A 10,654-nucleotide genomic window follows, 5' to 3' on the forward strand; every position below is an offset into this window, starting at 1 on the left:
GGGAAAGAGACAAACACAAACCTTTGCAGTCAGTCTTTGGTTTTCAGTCTAATGAGACATTCTTGGGTGTTTTTCTGCTGCCTTGATAAGGTGAGAGACAGAAAAAAGGAGTATGAGACAGTGGCTAATGGGAGAGTAGAGGCAAGTAGGGAGAATTTTGAATAATATTGGTTAGATATAGAAGAAAATGTTGCAATTAGTAGTAAGAAAAATGTCAAAAAATTTGGACAGAGAAGAACCATAATAGCATAAACAATATTCTTGTAACAAGGTGCTGTACAGTCATGGAACAGCATAACACGTAGATCCAAATATGAGAGCACATATATGTGTTGTGTGTAATTTTAGGAGTGGCAATATTTAATTCATTCCAGGAACAAGGAAACATGCCTCCTGTTGAATCAACAGCCCTATTACTGTCAGCATCTCTGTGTTGCTTGGACATCTCCAGTCCCAGTACTGTCTTTGTCAGATACCAGATAGCTTCTGAGAACTGACTGAAGCCCTGAAGAATGTAGCTTGGCTCCATGCTAGCCTCTTGGAGAAAGGCTAATTTATATTTCTTTGTAAATACATATCATTCTACAATTTTAAAAACTGAGTTAACTCATGCAAATGAAGAGCAGGCTACAGCTTTACTGCTTATTTCTAGATGAAATCTTTCTGCACTATACTTTTGCTTGGCATGAATCCAGAATGTGGATTCCTAAAGGGGAATTGCTTACTTTTTGTTATTATCCATGTAACTTTTCCATTCTCACCTGTTGAGGCTCTCAGTCAGGTTTTAATTTTCACAGTGTGAAGATGTGAGGAGAACATGAGCAGTTACTCAGATTTGCTGGTCATAGTCTGAGACTAATTACAAAACATAGGTTTGCAACAATGAGCTTGCCAAAATCTATCAAACTTTGATCTTTTTCCACATCAGCAAATATGGAAATGAAAAGGATAAAGGAAAGCTTGAACTGAAGAGCAGTTGGAACCTGTTGTGTTTCATCCACCTCAATAGTTGAGCAAAACATTGTAATGATGAGTCCACCCTTTATTTACAGTATACACTATTTGTGACAGTGGTTTTTATAACTAAAAATTACACTTAATAAATATGAGAAGATACAGGTTTTCTTGATTACTTAAACCTAAATGTTTATTCAAGCTTTCATGATAAGTTTGTCTTAATTTAAACAGAACTAGGGCTGCTGAATGGATGCCATTTTTTTTGATGTGGACTCAGTACACATGAAACAAGTTTTAATAACATCCACACTCATTTAACTGGTAAATGTATTCTGCAAAGGCTTTGCTTCGGCATGTTTTGCCTACTGCAATCAGAATGAAACTGAAGTTGACTTTTCATAGCTGTATTGTATTTGAGAGTTTTATCTTTCATTTAATGTAATAACGATGTCTGGATTTAATTAAAAAAATCAGAAGAAATGTGTGTAAATATTGCTGCTATAGTTCAGAGCAATGCAGTATTACTTGTATTTTCCCTTTTGGTGTTGATGTTATGTAGAAGTTGGAGACACTAACACATTGTGGATATTGCTGCTGAGAAGGAGAAGGGAAAAAGATAGGCTTGAAACACAGCCTGCAAGGTGGCACAAAGCCAATGCACTGAAAAATGGCAAACGTCACATTTAACAGCTGGACGCAGAAATATTTCTCTTTAATTTGGAAGGAGAAAATTTTTTTCACAGCAGGGCACTCTTAAAAGAGCACAACATCAAAGAGGGTGGGTCTCCCCAGTCAAACATCATCTGGCTCCAGTGATGGAGCAAAATGAATGAACTGTCAGGACTTTTTTCCAGTGTGTATGTTTTTGCCAAGTGGAAAGTAAAAGGCTCAGTGGCTTGTTCTGATCACAGACCAAATCCTGATAATGGAAAGCTGATTCCCTAAAGTCTTCCTCTGATCAGCTGACAGGCAATGTCTGAAGAAGACCCCAGATTGATTGATGGTTCACTTTGTATTGATGGCCCCTGCCACCCTTAGAGATAAGTGAGATATGCCAAATGCTTAACAGCTCTGGAGGGCTCCTGTGATTTTGACTCAAGCAATGGTCTAATCTAATGTTATAATCCTCACAGAAACAAACTCTCTTCCAAAGAAACTTAACATGATACTTACCAACACCAGACCTGCACTCTGGCAATTAAAAAAAACCCATTTCACATTCTCCACTATGCATCCACTAGCAACACCAGCGCTAGTCCTTAATCCACCCTTTTTGTCTGCTTCTTGACTCTGACTTCAGCCCCAAAGCGGTTGCAAACTAACCATCACCATGCTGGTCTTCTGACAATCCTATAATCTAACAAATTTGAAGGAGTAATACAGCACAGACATTTTTTAAATATAAAAACATGGTGACACAGTTTGTACAGCCATTACTCATTTGTTTTATGAGGAATCTCAGGCATAGTTTATCATATACTTTATTACTTGACCTTTTAATCATCATCTGGGGAACTTAGCATTCCAGACATTCCAAAATATTCCAAACTAAAAATATCAGTGTGCCTCATTATTTAAAACTCACAAAGGAATTCAGTATATATTCTAAAATATGTAATTTTTACTTAAATTCTTCATTTATGGTGAGCCTTAATGAGACATTTAAAAAGGATTGAAAGAATTGTCTATGGAGACTCTACTGTAGTAGTAAATAGATGCTCTGCTGGGGTAAGTGTTCTACACACACATTGTAAAGGCAATCTTTACCCATATTTACTTACAAACTCAGAGTGAAGAGAAACAAATGGTGTACAAAAAAAGTATCAAAATCCTTGTTTTCTACGGCCACAGGATCAAGACACAGAGTTTAAGTACTTGCTGTAAGTCATGTGGCAAACCTTTTTCAGAGCAAGGGCTGAATGCAGGCATCTGCAGAGCAATTCCAGTGTCTGAACAGAGGTGCTAAATGACTTTAAATCCTGGAAAATATCTGAGACATACAGACAGGTGTGACAGGTAAGGCACAGAACTTAGAAAGATCTGCCTGCCTTCTGGAACAGTCACTGGAGGCTCAGTGGGGTATTCTGGGCCATTAGAAACACTTGTGGAAACTTAAGTTTAGACACCTGAATATAACTCTTTACACCCTAACCCAGTGCCAAACCCTTATCAGTGGGTCACAACCATCACACTAGGCAGCAATGCTTTTGTCAGAACAAAGCATGTACTTGATAGTGCTTCAAAGTGAGGTTACGTGTGGATGGGCTTTCATTTCAGAGGGGTTTTTTTTTTACATGTAACTCATTTCTGAGTTAGGGATTTTTTCAGTTCCTTTTTTCTAATCGAATGCCCATGAACCATGAGTCAGGAATTTCAAAGTGAAGGTGGTGGAGGTCATCATTATCTTCTGAGCTGACAAGGTGATCTCCAGAGATCCCTTCCAACCTCAGTGATTCCACAGTTCCCTGAAGTGGCCAACTTCAAATGAGACCACAGCCTCTCATGGCACATGCAAAGGAAATAGAAGAATTCTCTGTCTCAAGGCAAGAAGTCTTGCTTAGAAAGTTAGAGCAAATTATGTCTCCTTTTACCTGCCTAAAAAGCAGACAGGTATGTAGGGTTCCAAAGTGTCCAAGTAAGTAGGAACTTGAGTTCCATTAACTTCAGTGACAGTTTTAAGTCTAACTTGCTAAAGGATTTTTGCCTGTTTTACTACAGGATGGAGAGTGACTCTAGGAGCTCTGTGCTTGAGAAGAAAAGTACCTTTCTAAACTAGTTCTTAAAATACTGAGGGAGATATAGTATTGGAGCTTTAAGAAATCCTAAAGGTAAAGGATGAGAAGTGCCAAGCACTTAAAAGTGAAAACAAAGAGAATCCCTCATCTAGTCAGCTCCCTTTACAGAATGATAGCTGTGCTGTATATTCTATATGCAATACTTTAATAGTATCACTAAGCACTGAGACTGAGATTTGCAAGTCTAAAATCTTCTACCTTCCTGGAAGTGCTAATTCACACACAGACACAGTTTCATGCACAAAGCTATGAAAATCCAGTTTGGAAACATGTTTTGAAAATGCAGTCAACGGAAACTGCAGGAGTGAGGGATCAAAACATGTTCTCTCCTTGTGCCATCAGCTTCCTCTTGGTCAGTAGTAAGGTAAGCCCTGAGTCACATTTGAGCAACAGACCTTTTTTGGTCTCCCTGCAAATTCCTTCCTTCTCACATATTAGAATCAGGGCAATTTAGAATGATTTGCATTTATAAGTGTCTTTTTGAACCTGAGTGATTTCTCTAAGGTCACCAAGTTATGAGTAAGTCACCTTAGTATCTATGTACCCACTCACTTCTTTCAGCTGCATTGCCTAGCTTGATGCTGAGTGATGAAATCTGCTAAAACTCAGTTTTGTACATGCTGCTTTGGAGTACTGTCCTCTCCCACATTATGTTTGTGGTTAGCTATTTTGCCCTTTTAATTCTTTGTCCAAATGGATGGGCATGTTGACTGTATGGAAATAGGCTGAAAGAACATCTCAGCTGAATGACAGAAAACCTTTCTGGAATATATGTTTGCTTGTAAAAGAATGAAAAAATATGAAACAAGCACTTTTAAATTACACTTTGCAATGTCTAAAGGTTTTGAGAAGCTGCAGGAAAATCACCAAAACTCTGTCATTACCTTGCAAAGGAACCAGTCATGTTTTCAGAGGCGCTGAGGGCAACAAAGGTCACCATAACCATCTTGATTCCCTGGCTCAGAATATAATCTTAGGAGTTCATTACTGAGTGAATTCAGTGAGGCTTTCCAGATGGGTGAGTGTTTTCAACATCAGACCCTTACAGTATTCTTGTAACTCCTGCCCTGATATGCATCCAGCTGATATGCCAGCTGGTGTGAGAGTCTTCTGCTTGGTTTATTTCAGCTTTGATAATTTGCCTCTCTGTTTTGAAACCATCTTTTCCTTTTTTTTTTTTTTTTTTAACTGTTCTCTTTGGATACTGAGCCTAGATCAGCAACACTTTTTCTTTTCATGCTCCATGTCCCACATAAATGAGACTGCAGAGAACAACTTCAGTCTGTTACCTCCATGTGGCCTTCTGCTACTCGGGTTGCACAGGAACACAGCAGAGTGAGCAGGGTGTAAATACCAATGCCAAGCAAAAATGCCTCCATAACAGAGTGACCTGTGGCTGGAGTGCCACTGCTGTTTCTATCCTGTCACTGGACCTGTCAGGAGAGTGCAAAAGCATACACTGGAGACGCCACGTTACCTCAGTGGATACTGTGAGAGCACTGGTCCTTTGTGGACACGTTTGCATGTGTGGAAGTTTACAACTTCATCTGTGTATTTTCTGCTCTGTATCTTTCCCTTTTTGCCCTGTTGTTGAGTAACGCTAGTTTGTGTTGCTTGTAATTCTTCCCTATTCCAGGACCTCCATGGGCTAGCGTCAAAACAAACTGTTGAGACTTGACTTAAAAAAAAAATGAAGTCCACATAATCAGCAGGGCATTGCTCTCGTGACACTTTCTGGAATAAGGCCCCAATCCTCCAACCGCTTACACAGATGCTTGATTTCACACACGAGTAGTCCCATTGAGATCAATGGGACTTCAACATGTGCGTAAGTGTTTGCTGGACTGGGGTCTAAGTGAGAGATGAAGCCTTTCACCTAGCACAGACAGTTCAAAACAATGTTTATAGTTTCATATGCTATAATCCTTTGAGAAACATTAAAACTAAATAGCTTTTAATATTAGTTGGCAAGTATTCTCTTTTATAAAATTCGCTAGATGATGCCTGCTAGATTAAAGAGAAGAAACATTAAGCAGATATTACAAGATGTGTGCTCCATATCAGATATGGCTAATTGTAGAAAATTGCTTTCAATAGTGTGAGCAGTTAAAGACCATTGACTGTCAGGACATATTTCTGTGCATTTTCTCAGAGGTGTTGCATCCCAAGGAGATTATTGACAACAAATGTTGCAGAACATTTTAGTCTGTTTTTAACCAGTGGGGCCTCCTGATGTTTCCTCGTTGCTCACTTATTTCAGATTTCTGTTATCTTAATAGTTTATCGAAGTTCAGAATGCTTCAGTGCACTTAAAAACATTTTGAAATCTTCAGGCTAATTCAAAGTATAAATAAATTGACTCCATTTTGCATGTTAAAAAAGTTGCAAAAGCAAAAAGAATTCCTTAAATGAACTGTTGCATTTTCTACATGGTGATGAAATATTTTCCAATTGTTTAAAAAATAAAAACACTTTGAAGTAAATAACTAGTTACTGACATAGATTTATTTCACATACATGTAAAGACTGTAGTAACTAACTCTGTCTACATACTAAAAAACCCAAAGCATTCTTATTTCATCAAACCAACAAGTCTAGTTGTTATCTGTAGCATATTTATATTTTTAATTCTGCTATCTGTTCATAAAGAATCTGAAGGCATGTTTTAAGTGGCAAAACAATTCAGTTAGTCTTATCAAGGAAGAGTGGAATATATGAGAAGCATTTATAACTAATGTCTTTCTGAAATACTGTCCATACAGATGAATAAGGAACTAGTCCAAATATTTCTGCTTAATGAGGTTACTAACATGAATACTACTGCATTTTCATTACAGTTTTATATGTGTAGTTGATTATTACAGAGTCAATAATATTTATTAAGTATTAAAACTAGAGGTATTACAATGTGATGAACAGATATTTCTTTACACTTGTGGTGGTTTGACCCACAGTGGGACCATGCAGTCCTGCACTCACTCCCCCCACCTGGTGAGATGGGAAGGGAGACACAACAAAGCGGGCACAGGATTAGGAACGAAGGACAGGGACGGCTCACTCACCAGTCATGGTCACGGGCAAAACAGACTCAAACTTGGGAAAGAAAATTCAATTCAATTCAATTAAGTTCGTTGCCATTTAATCTAAGTAATGCAATGAGACACAACAGCCACATCTTACAACACCTTTCCCCCTGTCCCCTTCTTCCTGGACTCAAATCACTTTGCTCCCAATGTCTCTACCTTCCCCCCTCCAGAAGCACAGGGGACAGGGAATGGGGGTTCAGTCAGTTCACCTCTGCTGCTCTTCCCGGCATGAAAATCCAGGAACAAGATGTTCCAAAGCTTCTCATGAAGTCATGGACCCCTTTGGGCTCAGCTCCTGGCTCTGACATGGGGATATCCATGGGCTGCAGAGTCACCCCCAACTCTGGGGGTCCACCCCTGCTCTGGCAGTGAGTGACTCTGGGGGTCTCAATTCCAGTCACACTTGGCTCAGGCTCAACTTCTCTGCTCCAGTGTGGAGTCCTCCATGGCCTACATGTGGGTCTCTGCTCCACCATTGAATCTCCATGGGCTGCAGGGGACTTTGCCTTCTCCTACTCCATCAGGTAACTGGGTGTGGGTCTCTGTCTTTCCTCAGACAAGGAAGCTCTCTGTCTGTCTGTCCTTTGTTTAGGCCGATGGTCTTTTGTTCAGGTCAATGGTTTCTCCTCCAGGTTCTCTGCACCTTCTTTTCAGGACAGTCCTTCCCCTCACAGATATGGATTGGCAGAGGTGTTACAAACATGGATTCTCAGAGGCGTTTCTCTAGTGCTCATTGGCCCAGCCTGGGCTGGGGGGTCTCCACCTTGGAGCCAGGAGAGCTTTTCACTCTCACAAGGTGACACTTCTCCCACTACCAAAAGAATGCCTCTCCCCGCCCCAAACCCAACATAATACTGGCTAAGAATAATTTGCCTGTTTACTGTATAGATAATCTAAAAGATAGTATGACATTTACAAAGTATTTCAATATTTGAGATGTAAGGATGTATAAAGGATGTGATTATATAATGTTCTTATTATCTATCAATATCAGTGTTTCTGTTTAGTTAAGTTATATTTGGTGACTTTTCCATCCATTTCAGTTTACTTCTCTGTTTCATTATATTTTGTATTTGCTTTTATATAGAGAGACTATGAGTTGTTCTTAAAATATTTGCTGAATGGTCTGACTTGTTGACCAAGATAGTGAATGAAAGGAGAAAGATTTGATGGCTAAATAAATTATTGTTTCTGCACAGCTTTCTTGTCCAGTGGGTAAAAGGGAGAAGATAATATTCAGAAGGGCTGTCCTCTTCTAAATCAGATGCCTGTGTCCTAATATTAAAGATGTTTAAAGTCTAAAAGCAATCGTTCTTCAAACAGTTGTCATAATCAAATATGAACTCAGCTCTGATTTGATTTTCAGCCTAAGCTATGCTCCTTAAATAAGCATATTCAAGGAATATTGAATACTATATTCAAGGAATTTTGTCAGATATCTCCTTTCTTTCAGTTCCTGCATCATCATCTTCTGGACATTTCAAACTTTTTAGATAATGATGTCCTTTGGCAGTGTGTTAATTTCAAAGAGAGCTAGGCAGCAATGTACTACACAGAATCCAATCTAAATGAGTAAGTTATCAAGTCATATATACAATCCAGTTAGCTTTCAGTTCAGTATGATTAGAAATGCTAACAAATAAATAATTTATACATGTCATAATAAACTCTAGAGCCCATTGACATTTTACTTAACAAACACTGCCTTAGGCAAGTCAAATCACTGAATTTTGCACTTACCAGTATGAGTCTGAGATCTTTTCTGAAAAGTATCTATCCACTATTTCTTCTGTTTTACAGAAGAGCTAACCTTCCTTGTCATTGTTAAGATGGCTATAGAGCCCGTTTCTACCAGCAACACTCCACCCCTGTCTATCAGTGTACTCACTGTGTATGCAACTGTACTTACAGTACTGGTTTATTCCAGGGGATGAATACAATTCTGCAAAGCAATTTTTTTTAAAAGGGAAAAAAAAAAAAAAAAGAGAAAGAAATAGCAATTTCCTTCAAAGGAAGTAATCAAGTGGTGGAACCAGCCCCAAAAGCACCATAGCAGACACATAAATCCTGGACCTTTTTGCCTGTAGCTTTCCTCTCCAAACATCCAAATAAACAAACGGAGAGAGAAACCCAGCCTGAGTGGCTGAAGAGTTATGGGCCCTAGGGAAGAAATTGGACTCCAAGATTTAGGACGCATTAGAGAGATTGTATGCCAGGCAGTGGGTCTCGCTGGCTCTAAAAATGGGACACAGGCAGGGCTGCTCTCTTTATTGTCAAGAATAGGCTGTATAGGTCCAGCCTCACAATGTAATCTTTCACAGTTGCACACCTTTCACAGACTATCAGCAAAGTACTCAGGCTCGTAAACATTGTTCTCTTTGGCATTGTTTTCAACTTCTATTTAGGATGCAGTCACCTGTAGAGGATGTTGTAGTCTTGTTATGTCAAAAGCAAGATCTCATAGTAGTCAGATTTGCCTAATGACGAACTTATTCAGTTTTAATATCCAAGCCAGCAAAGGAAGAAGCTTTCAGTGTTGCTGTAGCTTTTAAGTTCATACATTGTTATACGAAGAGCCTAACTTGTGTGGTTGCTACCATATCTGACATGTCAGTCTGTTTCATCAGGCGGTTACAAACTTTTTCTCTGTATTTCCAGTAGTTTAGAGTCCATCCATGGTTTTTAAATGCACGGCTGGTGATTTATGAAATTTATGTACTCATCAAAAGTGCTCCTTGCTATCTTGATTCTTCCCACTGAAGTCAATGGTAGAACTTTTTGTGGAAGGAGAAGGTTAATGCTGAGTGATTTGAAAATCCTGTGACGTTATGCATGTGATGTCAATGAGAATAGCAGTGAACAGCAAAAAGCAAGATTGTCTATTAGTGGTAAGAATTAATTCTTGCATGTTTTATGGTTTTCTTCACATCTCTTTTGATGTCTTGTATCATAAAAAAAATATTCTAATAGCTACTTTTGCAATACAATTGTACATGCAGAGAAAAATTCCGCTTGAGGTCCAGACTTTTCCCCCTCTACCGGCAAGGAAAATGAGGGGTCAATCAAATTGTACGCTAATACCTTTTTTATTTGACTAAATGGAAGAATAAAATGCAGGCAGGATTTCTAAAGACACAATCCTTTATCAGGCCATGGAAAGAGAACAAAGGAAAGCAAGAGATAGAGAGAAAAGAACTCCATCAAACTAACCATTTTTGCTTTCCCTGTCTCTTTGGTGAAACTGCTTTTAATTGCTTCATAGCTTGGCTTTCTCTGTAGCTGGGCTATTATATTTGTGCTCCTTTATTCTAAAATTCTGTGGCATCTATACTAGAAACTGAAACAACAGTCTTTACCATTGGAATTATCTTTGTCCCTACGTATCCAAGTGACCAGTATTGACTATGTCAGTAATGGAGTAATTGCAAGTTCTGAGAAGGCTCTTTAGTGCTCTTCCTTATCTGTTAATGCTACCTAAATCTTACATGGTCCTACCTAGACTTCATATCTTGTCAGAGTCACAGATGTTCCAGCAACTGCTGTTTATTTTTCTTAGTAATGGCTGTTCATAGATTTTAAAGCATCACTTATATGAAATGCTGTATGCTTTAGAAATTATATTATTATTGCCATTATGTGTTGCTATTATCATCATTCAGTATCTATAGCCTCCAAACAATTTTCAATAACCAGTCTATCAAGTAATAAATCCAGTCCTTCATATATAATTTATATTTGCACACCATTACAAGATGAACCCGACCAGTAACAGTACATTGTTGTCTTACTTGCTTTTTCCTATATTTCCCAGTTGGA

This window comes from Antrostomus carolinensis, unplaced genomic scaffold (assembly GCF_000700745.2).
Source record: "Antrostomus carolinensis isolate BGI_N321 unplaced genomic scaffold, ASM70074v2 scaffold17335, whole genome shotgun sequence".
Lineage (NCBI taxonomy): Eukaryota > Metazoa > Chordata > Aves > Caprimulgiformes > Caprimulgidae > Antrostomus > Antrostomus carolinensis.